Source organism: Rutidosis leptorrhynchoides, chromosome 8, assembly GCF_046630445.1.
Source record: "Rutidosis leptorrhynchoides isolate AG116_Rl617_1_P2 chromosome 8, CSIRO_AGI_Rlap_v1, whole genome shotgun sequence".
Lineage (NCBI taxonomy): Eukaryota > Viridiplantae > Streptophyta > Magnoliopsida > Asterales > Asteraceae > Rutidosis > Rutidosis leptorrhynchoides.
In genome coordinates, this window is record NC_092340.1 from 144,133,361 (window position 1) to 144,152,265 (window position 18,905).

Below are 18,905 nucleotides of genomic sequence, written 5' to 3' on the forward strand. Positions count from 1 at the left end.
CTCTTCTTCCGGTTCCTCTTCAGGAACTTGTGAATCAGTCCACGAATTATTCCAATTTACATTTGACTCTTCATTATTATTAGGTGAGTCAATGGGACTTTTTCTAGAGGTAGACATCTATCACATAATATCAAACACGTTAAGAGATTAATATATCACATAATATTCACATGTTAAAAATATATAGTTTCCAACAAAATTTGTTAAGCAATCATTTTTCAAGTAAACACGGTCGAAGTCTAGACTCACTAATGCATCCTAACAAACTCGATAAGACACACTAATGCAAAATTCTGGTTCTCTAAGACCAACGCTCGGATAGCAACTGAAATGTCCCATTCATATTGATTATAAACGTTCCATATTAATTGATTTCGTTGCGAGGTTTTGACCTCTATATGAGACGTTTTTCAAAGACTGCATTCATTTTTAAAACAACCATAACCTTTATTTTATCAATAAAGGTTTCAAAAGCATTACGTACATTATCAAATAATGATAATCTAAAATATACTGTTTACACACGACCATTACATAATGGTTTACAATAGAAATATATTACATCGTCATATGTTTCTTGAATGCAGTTTTTACATAATATCATACAAACGTGGACTCCAAATCTTGTCCTTATTTTAGTATGCAACAGCGGAAGCTCTTAATATTCACCTGAGAATAAACATGCTTTAAACGTCAACAAAAATGTTGGTGAGTTATAGGTTTAACCTATATATATCAAATCGTAACAATAGACCACAAGATTTCATATTTCAATATACATCCCATACATAGAGATAAAAATCATTCATATGGTGAATACCTGGTAACCGACATTAACAAGATGCATATATAAGAATATCCCCATCATTCCGGGATCCTCTTTCGGACATGATATAAATTTCGAAGTACTAAAGCATCCGGTACTTTGGATGGGGTTTGTTAGGCCCAATAGATCTATCTTTAGGATTCGCGTCAATTAGGGTGTCTGTTCCCTAATTCTTAGATTACCAGACTTAATAAAAAGGGGCACATTCGCTTTCAATAATTCAACCATAGAATGTAGTTTCACGTACTTGTGTCTATTTTGTAAATCATTTATAAAACCTGCATGTATTCTCATCCCAAAAATATTAGATTTTAAAAGTGGGACTATAACTCACTTTCACAGATTTTTTACTTCGTCGGGAAGTAAGACTTGGCCACTGTTCGATTCACGAACCTATAACAAATACGTACATATATATCAAAGTATGTTCAAAATATATTTACAACACTTTTAATACATTTTGATGTTTTTAGTTTATTAAGTCAGCTGTCCTCGTTAGTAACCTACAACTAGTTGTCCACAGTTAGATGTACGGAAATAAATCGATATATATTATCTTGAATCAATCCACAAACCAGTGTATACATATCTCAGTATTGATCACAACTCAAACTATATATATTTTGGAATCAACCTCAACCCTGTATAGCTAACTCCAACATTCACATATAGAGTGTCTATGGTTGTTCCGAAATATATATAGATGTGTCGACATGATAGGTTGAAACATTGTATACGTGTCTATGGTATCTCAAGATTACATAATATACAATACAAGTTGATTAAGTTATGGTTGGAATAGATTTGTTACCAATTTTCACGTAGCTAAAATGAGTAGTTTTTACCAATTTTGTTTTGCTCGCCATTTCTTCGTTTCTAATCCGTTTTGAGTGATTTAAGCGGCCACGGTTTCGTATTGAACTTGACTTTATGAAACTAAAATAAAAGGTATAGGTTTATAGTCAGAAATACAAGTTACAAGTCGTTTTTGAAAGAGGTAGTCATTTTCGTCGAAAGAACGACATCTTGATGACTGTTTTGAAAAACATACTTTCACTTTGAGTTTAACCATGATTTTTGGATATGGTTTCATGTTCATAAGAAAAATAATTTTCCCAGAAGTATAGCTTTTAAATCAAAGTTTTTCATAGTTTTTAATTATCCAAACCAAAACAGCCCCCGGTTGTAACTACGACGGCATAAATCCGGTTTTATGGTGTTTATCGTGTTTCCGGGTTTTAAATCATTAAGTTAGCATATCATATAGATATAGATCATGTGTATAGTTGATTTTAAAAGTGTAGTTAGAAGGATTAACTTTATTTGCGAACAAGTTTAGAATTAACTAAACTATGTTCTAGTGATTACTAGTTTACCACTTCGAATATGATAGCTTTTTATGTATGAATCAAATGATGTTATGAACATAATTACTACCTTAAGTTCCTTGGATAAACCTATTGGAAAAGAAAAAAATGGATCTAGCTTCAACGGATCCTTGGATGGCTCGAAGTTCTTGAAGCAGAATCATGACACGAAAACAAGTTCAAGTAAGATCATCACTTGAAATAAGATTGTTATAGTTATAGAAATTCAACCAAAGTTTGAATATGATTATTACCTTGTATTAGAATGATAACCTACTGTAAGAAACAAAGATTTTTTGAGGCTGGATGATCACCTTACAAGATTGGAAGTGAGCTAGCAAACTTGAAAGTATTCTTGATTTTATGTAACTAGAACTTGTAGAATTTATGAAGAACACTTAGAACTTGAAGTTAGAACTTTAGAGAGATCAATTAGATGAATAAAATTGAAGAATTAAAGTGTTTGTAGGTGTTTTTGGTCGTTGGTGTATGGAATACATATAAAGGATATGTGATTTTGTTTTCATGTAAATAAGTCATGAATGATTACTCATATTTTTGTAATTTTATGAGATATTTCATGCTAGTTGCCAAATGATAGTTCCCACATGTGTTAGGTGACTCACATAGGCTGATAAGAGCTGATCATTGGAATGTATATACCAATAGTACATACATCTAAAAGCTGTGTATTGTACGAGTACGAATATGGGTGCATACGAGTAGAATTGTTGATGAAACTGAACGAGGATGTAATTGTAAGCATTTTTTTAAGTAGAAGTATTTTGATAAGTGTCTTGAAGTCTTTCAAAAGTGTATGAATACATATTAAAACACTACATGTATATACATTTTAACTGAGTCTTTAAGTCATCGTTAGTCGTTACATGTAAATGTTGTTTTGAAACCTTTAGGTTAACGATCTTGTTGAATGTTGTTAACCCATTATTTATTATAACAAATGAGATGTTAAATTGTTATATTATCATGATATTATGATATATAATATATCTTAGTATGATATATATACAGTTAAATGTCGTTACAACGATAATCGTTACATATATGTCTCGTTTCAAAATCATTAAGTTAGTAGTCTTATTTTTACATATGTATTTCATTGTTAATACACTTAATGATATATTTACTTATCATATTATCATGTTATATATAATATAACAATGTATTAATATGCTTCATATATATTTAGTAAGACGTGGTTATAACGATAATCGTTATATGTATCGTTTCGAGTTTCATACGTCAATAGTCTCCTTTTTAAGTATATAACTTATGGTTACTATTGTTAATGAGATACTTGATGATCATTATATCATGTTAAACATATATATTTATTCATTTATGTATCATCATGTCATATACAACTTATAACGTTCGTGAATCATTGGTCAAACTGGGTAATCAGACGTTTACAAAATTTCCGTTTCAATTAACCAAGTCTTAACAAGCTTGATTGCTTAACATGTTGGAAACATTTAATCATGTAAATATAGTTTTCATTAAACATATAATCATAGAAAGGTTTGGAAAAGTTCGGGTCACTACACATGCGGTCTAGTCCAAAACACTTATCCGTTGTATAGCCATTTGAATCAGTTTTGAACATTAATCTTTGGACTCTTTACTTCATTTTACACCTGCAAAAGATACCCAACATCCTATACAAATACTATATGCATTAAATTTCCATTTACCTTGGATGTATTGCCTTGATGGTGACTTTTCATGCTCAAAGTAGAAAGTCTAACATTCTTGGATACAAGTCATGATAATCATTTGAGGCAATCTCAGTTTTGTCATAATTTTTTATTTGTAATTAATACATTTGCTAAATCCCTATTGGTTGGTCAACATGTCATTGATGACAATAACCCACTTTAATCACAAAGCATGCTAGTATTCAAATTTGAACTTGTATGTAATTAATTAAGTGTGTTAATGATGTCTTGACAATTTAATCAAGTAATATCAATCAAGCATGTTGCAAGACATCAAGTTAAATCAAGTTTAAACTTATTCATAAATTTGAGTAGGATTTTCGAATTAGGGTTTCTTCAAGCAAGTAACACAATTGATTATTAACATCAATTTGAGTAGGATTTCGATTTTGGGTTTCTTCAAACAAAGTTTGAAGATTTCATCATACCAACACAATTGAATGAAGGGAATTCATAGATTAATCTTACCGAGAGTGAATATTAAGGATGAGAAGGAGCAAATTCATCAGTGTGCGGTAGGAGATCTTGAGCCGTGGATGAGAGGGAAAGAAAATTGATTTTGAATAAAATGAGGAATGAGGTCAAGAAATAGATTAAAAAGGTCTTCAGAACCCGTGCGGTTGATCTGCGGTCGACCATGGGGTAAGCCGTGGATAGTGGTGATCTGCGGTTGATCCTGCGGTCTACTGTGGTTTGACCGTGCAGCTTAGAATAGTGAACTTTTGTCCGATTTTTCACTTGGAGCGCGTTTTGGCGATTTTTTCATTCTATAGAATACTTGAGGACAAGTTTTCTTTGCTTAACATTGTATGATCACATCCAACCGATGTTTCATCATCAATGACATATATGTAGGCAATTATATATATATATATATATATATATATATATATATATATATATATATATATATATATATATATATATATATATATATATATATATATATATATATATGTATTATATTACACATAAGGCACATTGTCCTACAACTAGCATACAATCTTTTCAAGGAAGCATTCATTCCTAAGTTAAGCATAATCTTATTTAGAACCACTTTTAATCGTTTAGAGGATGTGCAATTTTGAAATAATGACACATTGACTCAAAGCACATTAAGTTTTAAATGCACAATCCTTTTTTCGTATTGTTTGATCATTGATTATCATTAATTCCAAGATTAACCAACCTTGACTTATCCCTCCCATTGATTTGCTAGATTTGTTTACTCTTCCTAGATTTTCAACTTTCTTTATGATTGACCTTGTACTTAGAGTACTTTGTTTGTGTTTACTAGAATTATGACTAGATTTCAAAACAATTTTATCTTTAAAACAATTTTGTCATTTAAATATCTTTTCAAATAATTGTTTTCATCACTTAAAATTTTGTTGAGTTGATTAACCTTTTGTAGTTCTTTTTCCAACAATTTTACTTTGTCACAACTTCTAGTATAAACAAATTTTACTGCTTTGTACTCATCTAGCAAATATTCATAATTAGAAGGATAGCATACATGTATCTCATTGCTTTGAACGCTTGAGCTTTCGCCTTCTTCTTCTTGGTAGAAATATTCAACCTCATCTTCACTACGAGCATCTTGACTTGGAGAGAATCTTGAACCATGAGACAAAAATCTTCATCTTCATCTCCATCTTGATCATCTAACCAATTCCCACCAAGACATTCATGTCTTGTTACTGTAGTGACCCGAACTTTTCCATGATTATATATTAAATGAAAACTATATTTGCATGATTAAATGTTTCTAACATGTTAAGCAATCAAACTTGTTAATACTTGATTATTTGAAATGAGTTTCATGTAGACAATTGACCACCCAAGTTGACCGGCGATTCACGAACGTTAAAACTTGTAAAAATGACATGATGATATATATATGGACATATATATGGTTAACATGAGATTATGATAAGTAAGTATCTCACTAAGTATATTAATAATGTATAATATACATAAAAAATGAGAATATTGAATTATGAAGCTCGAAACGATATACATAACGATTATCATTATAACAACGTCTTACTAAATACATATGTATTGTATTAAGATATTGATACTATATTTAACATGATAAAATGATAATTAAGTATATCATTGAGTGTATTAACAATGAACTATACAAGTAAGATAAGACTACTAACTTAAGGATTTCGAAACAATATACATATGTAACGATTATCGTTGTAATAGTATTTTAACATATATATATATATATATATATATGATGTTAAGATATATTCATACACCATGTTATCATGTTAACATAACAATTTAACATCTCATTTAAGTATAATAACAATGAATTAATTACATTTAACAAGATCGTTAACTTAAAGGTTTCAAAACAACACTTACATGTAACGACTAACGATGACTTAACGACTCAGTTAAAATATATATACATGTAGTGTATTTAGATGTATTAGTACACTTTTGAAAGACTTCAAGACACATATCAAAGTACTTCTACTTAACAAAAATGCTTACAATTACATCCTCATTCATTTTCATCAACAATTCTACTCATATGCAACCGTATTCATACTCGTACAATACCCAGCTCCTAGATGTACACACTATTGGTATATACACATAAAAATATGCTCCTTAGCAGCCTTAAATGATTAAGGAACATGTGAAACTAACCATTTGTCAACTAGCATGAATTATTTAGCAAGAAAACAAACTTAAGAATCTTTTTTTTCTTTATAATGAGTAAAAACGTTTTTATGATTTCACCTCATTTTTCAATTCCATTTTCTCATACTTACACTCCAAATTCTCTCTCAAAATACTCCTAACATCATACTTGATCATCTCCAAGCATTTTCAACATCTTTTATCTTCAATTACAAGCTTTAATCATCATAAAAATAACCATTCAAGAACACTTCAATAAATCTTTCAAACTTGCTAGATTACTTCCAAGCTTTCAAATCCATTCCAAGTAATCATCCAAGATCAAGAAACTTTTGTTAATCTCAGTAGGTTTTCATTCTAAATCAAAGGTAAGAATCATATTCAAGCTTTGGTTCAATTTCTATAAACATAACTATCTTAATTCTAGTAGTAATCTTACTTGAACTTATTTTCGTGTCATGATTCTACTTCAAGAACTTTCAAGCCATCCAAGGATCCTTTGAAGCTAGATCAATTTTTGTCACTTTTAGTAGATTTATCCACAAAACTTGAGGTAGTAATGATGTTCATAACATCATTCGATTCATATATATAAAACTATCTTATTCGAAGATTTGAACATGTAATCACTAGAACATAGTTTAGTTAATTCTAAACTTGTTCGCAAACAAAGTTAATCCTTCTAAATTGACTTTTAAAATCAACTAAACACATGTTCTATATCTATATGATATGCTAACTTAATGATTTAAAACCTGGAAACACGAAGAACACCGTAAAATCGGACATACGCCGTCGAAGTGAAACCGGGGGCTGTTTTGGGTTAGAAAAATAAAAACTATCTTAATCTTTGAATTAGAAGTTAGTTTTCTGTATAAATGATATTACATTTGAACATGATACTATATCCAATAATCATGGATAAACACAAAGTGGAAGTATGTTTTCAAAATGGTCATCAAGATGTCATTTTTTTCAACGGAAATGACTACCTCTTTAAAAAATGACTCATAACCTGTATTTCTGACTATAAACTTATACTTTTTCTGTTTAGTTTCATAAATTTCAGTTCATTATGAAACCATATCAACTTGAATCACTCAAAACGGATTTGAAACGAAGAAATGACGGGTAAAACAAAATTGGATAAATTTGCTAGTTTTAGCTACGAAAATTTTGTAACAAATCTAGACTAACCATAACTTAACTAACTTATATTGTATTATACATGTATTCTAACATATATTATGTAATCTTGGGATGGCATAGACACGTATACAATGTTTTGACATATCATATCGACCTATCTATATATATTATTTGGAACAACCATAGACACTCTATATGCAGTAATGCTTGAGTTAGCTATACAAGGTTGAGGTTGATTCCAAAATAATATATATACTTTGAGTTGTGATCTAGCCTGAGACTTGTATACACTGGGTCATGGATTGATTCGAGATAATATATATTGATTTATTTCTGTACATCTAACTGTGGACAACTAGTTGTAGATTACTAACGTTCGACCGCTAACTTAATAAACTTAAATCATTAAAACGTAATAAAAAATGTTGTAAATATATTTCGATCATACTTTGATATATATGTATATATTTGTTATAGGTTCGTGAATCGATCCGTGACCAAGTCTTAAATTTTCGACGAAGTAAAAATCTGTGAAAGTGAGTTATAGTCCCATTTTTTAAATCTAATATTTTTGGGATGAGAATACATGCAGTTTTATAAATGTTTTACAAAATAGACACAAGTACGTGAAACTACATTCTATGGTTGAATTATTAAACCGAATATGCCCCTTTTTAGTCTGGTAATCTAAGAATTAGGGAACAGACACCCTAATTGACGCGAATCCTAAAGATAGATCTATTGGGCCCAACAAGCCCCATCCAAAGTACCGGATGATTTAGTACTTCGAATTTATCATGTCCGAAGGGAGTCCCGGAATGATGTGGATATTCTAAATGCATCTTGTTAAGGTCGGTTACCAGGTGTTCACCATATGAATGATTTTTGTCTCTATGCAGTTTGCGAAATGCCTGATACGAGATGTGTATTTATGAGGAATGAAATCTTGTGGTCTATTATTACAATTTGATAAATATATAGGTTAAACCTATAACTCACCAATATTTTTTGTTGACGTTTTAAGCATGTTTATTCTCAGGTGATTGTTAAGAGCTTCCGCTGTTGCATACTAAATTAAGGACAAGATTTGGAGTCCATGCTTGTATTATATTGTTTAAAAACTGCATTCGAATGTATATATTGATGTGTAATATTATTGTAAACTATTATGTAATGGTCGTGTGAAAACGCTATATTCTAGATTATCATTATTTGATAATTGTCGTAATATTTAAAAAGTTATGGTTTGTTTTAAAATCGAATGCAGCCTTTGAAAAATGTCTCATATAGAAGTCAAAACCTCGCAACAAAATCAATTAATATGGAACGTTTATAATCAATATGAACGGGATATCTCAGTTGGTATCCGAGCGTTGGTCTTAGAGAACTAGAAATTTGCATTAGTGTGTCTAACCAAATTTGTTAGGATGCATTAGTGAGTCTGGACTTCGACCGTGTTTTCTTTAAAAACGATTGCTTAACATTTTTTTGTTGGAAACTATATATTATTAACATGTAAATATTATGTGATATATTAATCTCTTAACGTGTTTGATATTGTGTAATAGATGTCTACCTCTAATTCAAATTCCATCGACTCACCTAATAATAATGAAGAGTCGAATATATATTGGGAAGATTCACAAATTCCCGAAGAGGAACCGGAAGAAGAGGAACCGAAAGAAGAGGAACGCGAAGAAGAAGAGGTTCCGGGGGAGGAAATATTAGAAACCACTGAAAAACAGATAAATAAAAGAAAATCCTCAACCAATGGACCAAAATTAATAATGGTCAATGGTGTTTCTGCCGAGGAAGCAAAATATTGGGAAGATTACCAATTTTCCGATGAATCGGATCCCGATGATGTTATAGAAATTACCCCGACACAATTTGAAAAGGCAAAAGAAAATAATTAGGTAAAAGGCATAAAAATAGAAAAACCCGAGTCCAACCCCGATGACCTCTATGTTAACATGAAATGTCCCGATGGAAAATACCGTCAACACCCGTATTTCTTAAGTTTTAGCTATAACCCGGGAACATCTAAGCCACCGGGTCCTTCTAGACCATTTGTGAAAAGAACGGCTCGTATTAGGGGAGCACCATATATCCCTAGGAAATTAGCGAAACAAACCAAGTCCGAAGAAGAAGAAACAAGTGAGTCGGAATAAAGAGTTGTAATCATACGGTGTAATATATGTAATATTAGTGTGCTTGTACTTTCATCTTGTATGTAAAAATTGCTTGTATTATTTGATAATTATCTTTTACGAATCTAATACTCGTCTGTTTTACAGTATAAAAACACAATGGACGTTAAGGATAGACAACCAAAAAATTTAGAAGACCTACCCGGGGACATGATTGATGAAATCTTGTCTAAAGTCGGCCAGAATTCGTAGGCACAATTATTTACGGCAAAATTAGTTTGTAGAACATTTGAAGAACGTTCCAGGCTTGCCTTAGTTTATAAAAGGCTTTCTTTTGAAAGATGGGGTATATCACATTGGGGAGACCGTAAGTTACGCCGTGTTTTCTTTAAAGCATTAAATGCGGGGAACCCAAATGCAATTTTACGCTACGGGTTAAGAACCTATTTTGAATCAACATATCCCAACGTAGGACTTCGTGAGTTAGAAAGAGCCTCTAACATATAACATAAAGAAGCATGTTATTCTTACGGGTTAGTGATGTTCGCTTCTCACCAAAGTGAGAAAAAAAATATCGGATTACAACTTTTAAATAAAACCTTCCCACAAGTGACGGATTTAGTAGTTGGGGTGAGAAACAAGGTTTTTAGATTATTATGGGGCTGTTGGGCATTACGAAACTCTCGTCACTTTGACGACGTTAAAACATGCTGTCTTATCAACGGCCACAACGGTTATGTTCCACAAGACCAATGATGAGAAGTAGTCTTAGTAAAACCAGAATGCATGACTTGTTTTTGGACTTATGAATTACGTGTTTTTATTGTCTTTACTGAACGACTTGCGTATTAACTAGGATTGTTGTCACGACTGTTTTGTATCAAAGTTATTGTGTGCTATATTTCATGCTATATGTATAATAGCGGTATTGTAAGTTTGTAAAATATTGTATAACAGTTTGAACGCGAAATATTATTATAATCAGTTTTTCATATAGAATTGTAGTAGTTGAATTGTATATTAGCTACTAAGTATGAACTTAACGGGTAGGTACTACCCGAATTAAAACTATAAAACGCTAATATGAAGAAAAAGCTTTTATAAATGAGTTCATACTATGCTACGAAATACTATTGACTACTCTTAAAATTCTATATGATTAACTTAATTCTTTTGGGCTATTTTTGAAGGAAATGGCACCGACGACTCGTCAGAATTTGAACATGAGCGAGGAAGACTTCCGTATTTTTCTTGCAGCAAACATAGCCGCAGTACAGGCTGCAATGCAAAACAACAACAATAACTCTAAATCTAGCAATGTAAATAACGCCACAAGAAATTGTGTAGGATGCTCCTACAAAGAATTCATTGCCTGTAAACCTTTGGAATTCGATGGAACCGAGGGTCCAATCAGATTGAAATGGTGGACCGAAAAGGTTGAATCGGTGTTTGCCATAAGTAAGTGTACTGAAGAAGACAAAGTAAAGTACGCTACGCATACCTTCATAGGTACTGCATTAACATGGTGGAATACCTATGTAGAGCAAGTGGGACAAGATGCTGCGTACGCACTACCGTAGTTAGCATTCAAACATCTGATGACCGCAGTATCGTCCCAGAAACGAGGTCAATAAGCTCAAAGTAGAGCTTAAGGGATTACGAACACAAGGATTCAATATTACCACATACGAACGACGATTCACGGAGTTGTGTTTATTGTGCCCAAGAGCGTTCGAAGATGAAGAGAAGAAAATCGACGCATTTGTAAAAGGGTTACCAGAAAGGATCCAAGAAAATATAAGTTCACACGAGCCCACCTCCATAAAAAAGGCGAGTCGAATGGCTCATAAACTCATAAATCAGATTGAGGAAAGAATTAAAGAGTAGGCGACCGAAGAAGCCAACACAAAACAAGTCAAGAGAAAGTGGGAAGAAACCAGTGACAAGGGTCACAATTTTAACAATCAACACAACAATCACAACTTCAATCGCACCAAATTTCGCAACAACAACCGCAACAACAACCATCCCAACAACAATAACCATTACAACCATCGTCCCAACAATAATAACAATCTCAACAACAACCATTTCAATAACAACAAACAACAGAAACAACCATGCTTCAGGTGTGCAGAGTACCATCCAAATGTGTTCTGCACAACATTTTGCACCAAATGTAAGAGAAGTGGTCATGGCGCGGCAAAATGTGAGGTTTACGGACCAAAGAACAACAAAAATAACGAAACAAATAATGTCGGAACAAATAATGCCGAAGTAGTTTGTTATAAATGTGGAAAATCGGGCCACATTATTAGAAATTGCCCAAACCAAGGGAATACTAATGGGCAAGGCCGCGGAAGAGTTTTCAATATTAATGCGGCAGAAGCGCAGGAAGACCCGGAGCTTGTTACGGGTACGTTTCTTATTGACAATACATCTGCTTATGTTTTATTTGATTCGGGTGCGGATAGAAGCTATATGAGTAGAGATTTTTGTGCTAAATTAAGTTATCCACTGATACCTTTGGATAATAAATTTTTACTCGAATTAGCAAACGGTAAATTAATTACAGCAGATAATATATGTCGGAATCGAGAAATTAAACTGGTTAGCGAAACATTTAAGATTGATTTGATACCAGTAGAGTTAGGAAGTTTTGATGTAATAATTGGCATGGACTGGTTGAAAAAGGAGAGAGCAGAGATCGTATGTTACAAAAATGCAATTCGCATTGTACGGGAAAAAGGAAAACCCTTAATGGTGTACGGAGAAAAGAGCAACGCGAAGCTAAATCTTATTAGTAATTTGAAGGCGCAAAAGCTAATAAGAAAAGTTTGCTATGCTATTTTAGCACATGTCGAGAAAGTACAAACATAAGAAAAGAACATCAATGATGTTCCCGTCGCAAAAGAATTTCCCGATGTATTTCCGAAAGAATTACCGGGACTACCTCCACACCGATCCGTTGAATTTCAAATAGATCTTGTACCAGGAGCTGCACCAATAGCTCGTGCTCTATATAGACTCGCACCTAGCGAAATGAAGGAAATCCAAAGCCAATTACAAGAACTTTTAGACCATGGTTTCATTCAACCAAGCACATCACCATGGAGAGCTCCTGTTTTGTTTGTAAAAAAGAAGGATGGTACATTCAAGTTGTTGATAAGGCTAAAAAGGAACATATATTTCATAGCAAAATCTCCCAAGAAAGACAAGATTTTAGTTGCAATTGTTCCATTTTCAAGTAATATTCGTTTATTTTAAATAAGTGCGAAGACAAAAGGCGAAAACGACGAATTGAAGACACAAAGGTCCAAAAAGCTCAAAAGTACAAGATACAATCAAAAAGGTTCAAATTATTGATGAGGAACGTCTAAAAATGACAAGAGTACAAGTTACAAAACGCAAAGTACAAAATATAAAATTGTACGCAAGGACGTTCGAAAATCCGGAACCGGGACCAGAGTCAACTCTCAACGCTCGACGCAACGGTGTAAAAATTACGAGTCAACTATGCACAAGAATAAAATATAATATTTAAATAATTCATAATAAGAATAATATTAAATAATAAAAAGTTGTTAATTGAGCATAGTTCAGGGGTCATAAGTGAAAATTCAATTTCTAAATTCGCCTATAAAAGGCTTTGTAATCGTAATGTAAAAACACACCTTTTTCTATCTTTTTCTTATTTATCAATATCAATTATCAATATCTATATTCTATATCTCTATCATAATGTTAACTTAATAAGATATAACAATAATCTTAATTTTAATTTTAAATTATGATAATAATAAGATTTATGATAGAGATCGTTTGAGTGTGTAAGTCGAAATTCTGTCCGTGTAACGCTACGCTATTTTTAATCATTGTAAGTTATGTTCAACCTTTTTACATTAATGTATCGTAACTAAGTTATTATTATGCTTATTTGAGCCGAAGTAATCGTGATGTTGGGCTAAAATATTAAGAAGGGGTTATTGAACTTTGGACCATAATTAAGGTTTGGGCAAAAGACCGACACTTGTGAAAATTGAACTATTGACTATTAATAGATGGGGGGTATTGTCTAATTGAGTGACAACTCATTGGAGTCTGTCGAACCTATCTTCAAATTAATTAACCTAATAATTAATAATGATTATGGTTGTCCTATTTAGTTATGTTCATATGGAATCTGTTATAATCATTTAATTAATCAATTGGGTTGGGTAATTGATTATTCATTCTGATCAAGTGGATGAATTAATATTCATAAACTAATTAAAACAGGGGTGGATTACATACAGTGATAACTGGTGTAATTGTTGACAGAAGTGATAACTGCGTCACAGTTTAAATCCTTAATCAGTTGGAATATTTGACTTCGGGTATAAGGGTAATTTGACGAGGATACTCGCACTTTATTTTTATGACCGATAGACTATTATGGACAAAAACCAGATAGACGTATCAAATAAACCAGGACAAAGGACAATTAACCCATGGTAATAAATTAAAATCAACACGTCAAACATCATGATTACGGAAGTTTAAATAAGCATAATTCTTTTATTATATTTCTCATCGTATCTTTATTTACTGTCATTTTATTACTCGCAATTTTATTTACTGTCATTTTATTTATTGTCATTATTTTACGCACTTTAATTATCGTCATTTATCTTTACGCTTAAAATATAGAATCGACAAACCGGTCATTAAACGGTAAAACCCCCCTTTTATAATAATATTACTACTTATATAATTATATATATTTTGTATAAATATAGTTAAAAATATAGTAAGTATCACCAACTCCCTGTGGAACGAACCGGACTTACTAAAAACTACACTACTCTACGATTAGGTACACTGCCTATAGTGTTGTAGCAAGGTTTAGGTATATCCCATCCGTAAATTAATAAAACTTGTGTCATATTTTGTAGTATTTTGTATTAAAAATAATACTATTTCGTACACCCCGCTGCACACATCAAGTTTTTGGCGCCGCTGCCGGGGAGCGCTAAAACGCTATATTTTTAATTATAATAATATTGAAATAAAATATAATAATATAATAATATTGAAATAGAATATAATAATATAATAATATTGAAATAGAATATAATAATATAATAATATTTTAGAATATATTTTGAATCGTAAAAGTTTTAAAAAGTCGTATTTATTAAATACTTCAGGGGTATATTATGTAAATTGTAATTAATAATTTCTATCATGTCGCTTTCATGTGAATAGTAAATTAATTAATTTCTTTTCATTTACTATTCATGAATAGTAAATGAATTAAAAAAAAAAGTTTTGAAAAAAAAATAATAATTATAAAAAAAAGTATTAATTTGTAAAAAAAAAATCATTTTTAAAAAAAAAAAAAAATTTGTAAAAAAAAAACGTTTTTTTTTTAGAAAAAAAAATTCGTTTTAAAAAAAAACGTAAAAAAAAAAAAAAAAAACTTAAAAAAAAAAAAAAAAAATTATTAAAAAAAAATATATATATTTTTTAAGATTTTGTCTATAAAAAAAAAATTATTTTTTTTAGTTTTATTACCTTTAGATTTTTAGACTATAGTCGCAACTTTTAGTATTAAGTTTAGTTTTGCCATAGTTATTTTTACTTCTAGAATTTTTAGGCTTTGCCGTAAAATCCCTTAAGTGCTTATTCCTTAGATTAAGTTTTAGGTGCTTTAGAATTTTACGACGCCGTATTTCGCACTACTTTCTTATTTTTATTTTTCGACGCCTATTTTTCGACCTTTTTATTTTTCGACCTTTTTCGACGCGCAATCTTTTTCTTTCTTATTTCTCGCCATTCTAGTTTTTAGGACTTAGATTTTTTTCTACTTCTTCTCTAAATTTCTTAAAATTACGAAAATTTATTTTAAGTGGTTAAATTGATAGACATCAAAATTTTCTGGTTCGTAGTAATAGTTGGATTTGTACGTGGACCGGGTTATTGGAGCCAAACAGTACTCAATTATATTGAGACCAAACGAATCCTGCCCCTCTGCTGCATCTTTTGGCTATTCGAAACGTGGGCAAAATCAGAAAAGTCTATTGATTGGACAACTTATATAAGTTTTTCTTATTTTTATAACTAATAGGATATTCTGTGAATGCATCGAGCAAAACGTTCACCACCTTTCATACGTTCACCACCTGTAACTCGATCAAGACATCTAGCAAATATTGTCGCCGTTGATTTTTCTTTAGAATCGTCATCTAGTCGAACAAGAACTCCAACTCAAATTTCCGATAATCCATCTTTTGAACCCGACTTCACAATTAAGAACCCGGAGCATATTCAAGGACAATTCCAAGATCCTGAACCACTAATTATTCCTCCTGAGCCACAAACCATTAAATCAGAATCCTCTAGTGATTCGTATTCAACAAATTCAATTATGGAAGTAACGGAACCTCTAAGTATGGAAGATCGAATAAGAGCCACACGCACGGGCCAAGGTCACGCCATTATTAAGCCAGAAGTTAATGCGCCAGATTATGAAATCAAAGGACAAATTCTACACATGGTAACTAACCAATGCCAATTCAGTGGTGCACCGAATGAAGATCCTAACGAACACCTTCGTACGTTTAAAAGAATTTGTACACTATTCAAAATCCGAGAAGTGGAAGATGAGCAGATCTATCTCATGTTGTTTCCCTGGACTTTAAAGGGAGAAGCCAAAGATTGGTTAGAATCGGTACCTGAAGGGGCGATTGACACATGGGATGTTTTAGTTGAAAAATTTCTTAAACAATTCTTTCCGGCATCCAAAGCCGTGAGACTTCAAGGAGAAATTGTTACGTTCGCGCAAAAGCCAAATGAAACTCTATATGAGGCGTGGACAAGATTTGGAAAGTTGTTGAGAGGATGTCCTCAACACGGTTTAGACACTTATCAAATAGTACAAATATTCTACCAAGGTGTCAACGTTGCTACACGAAAAGACATCGACATAACAGCTGGTGGTTCCATTATGAAGAAAACCGCAACTGAAGCTTACAAAATTATTGATAACACTGCTTCCCACTCTCATGGGTGGCATCAAGAAAAAGATATTTTTCGTTCATCTAAAGTGGCTAGAGCCGATTCTAGCCATGACTTTGATTCCGTTTCCGCAAAAATAGATGCTTTCGAAAGACGAATGGAAAAGATGAATAAAGATATTCACGCAATACGAATCAGTTGTGAGCTATGCGGTGGACCACACTTAATGAAAGATTGTAATGTTGAACCAACCATGGAACAACGAGAGAATGTTTCCTATATGAACCAAAGGCCTGGAAATAATTATCAGAATAATTATCAACCGCCAAGGCCAAACTTCAATCGAAATCAAAACATTCTTTACAATCCAAAAGGACCCGACAATAACTCGTATAACCAACAAGGTCCGAATAACCAACCAACTCAAAACAACACTTTCAATCAACAAAGACTTGGCTTGTATAAACCACCACAACAAACCGACGAGAAGAAGTCAAATCTGGAAGAAGTGGTATTTAAGCTAGTTGAATCTCAAACACAATTTATTGAAACTCAAACCCAAACGAATGAGAGGTTTGAGCAGTCATTTAGAACTCAACAAGCTTCCATTTTGAATCTAGAAAAACAAGTAGGTACTCTTGTTAGATTGATGAGTGAAAGGGAACAAGGAAAGCTACCGAGTAATAATGAAGTAAATCCTCGGAATGAAAATGTTAACATGATATCAACAAATTCTGAAAAACCAATACCAGAAGATGGGAAAGTTTTAGATGTAAGTAACAATGAAGAAGTTACACCACCACCACCACCCGAGTATGTAAAGCCAGTGGTGGCACCATACAGACCACCCATCCCGTTTCCAAGAAAAGGAGTTGAGTATGAGCAAGTAATAGGTAATAAAGTTTGTGATACCTCTGGAAAGAAGAAGAAGAAGAATAAAAAAGTGCAAGAAACAAAAACAGTAGAAGTAAACCCGGTGAAGACAGTTCCACCAAATCCTCCACCTAGGGTAGGTGATCCGGGTGAATTTATTGTTCCTTGTCTACTTAGTGACTGTGTCATGTATGATGCACTAGCAGATTTAGGTTCAAGTGTGAGTGTTATGCCTCTTTCATTATATAAGAGATTAGGTGTAGGTGAGTTAACTCCAATGGATATGAGTGTTCGACTCCTTGATCAAACCATTAAGCACCCAGTTGGAATTGCTGACAACCTACCCGTTCAAGTAGGTAATTTAACCTTTCTAGTCGAATTCATTGTCATTGACATAGAAGAGGACTCAAACGTTCCTCTAATTTTAGGTCGACCATTCTTAGCGTCCACCGGGGCGTTATTTGATGTAAGAAAGGGTAGAATGACACTTAGTAATGATGAGAAATCGATCACCTTTATGATTCGAAAGTCTAAATATCCACAAACCAAAACCGTTGAACCGACAAAAACGATTGGTAAGAACCATGTTGTTTTACCAACTCCAACGGTAATGCTTAACAATAATAGAACGCCTAAGTGTGGGGAAAATGAAGTAACACCTAATGATGACTTGATAATAAAGAACCCCATAGTTGATACGAAATTAAATAACCCCGTTATTAACAGTTCAATGAAGAAACTTTTTAAACGGGTTATTGATGCTAAAAGTAAGGGAAACTTTAGGTTATATAACCGGTTAGTATCCAATCTGTCGCCTAAAGAAAAGGCGAAGCTAGTTGAATTTGTGGATATTACGGAAAAAGCTGGTCACTGGCTTAAAGCAAAAGTCACAGATATGCAAGTTGATTATGGTCCAAGAGAAATTGACGATGAAGTTAATCACAATTTCGACACCACATCTACCTAAGTGTGAGGAGATTCAAATATTCTAAAAAGAAAATGCTGTTTGGAGTTAGTTGTTCTGTTCTCGTGTAGTTCCGAGAATGGAATTCGATTGGTCTTTTCCGCTAGCAGACACTAAAGAACTAGTTTTCTCCCCCCATTCTGAATTTTTTTTGTTTTTTAGGTTTTATAT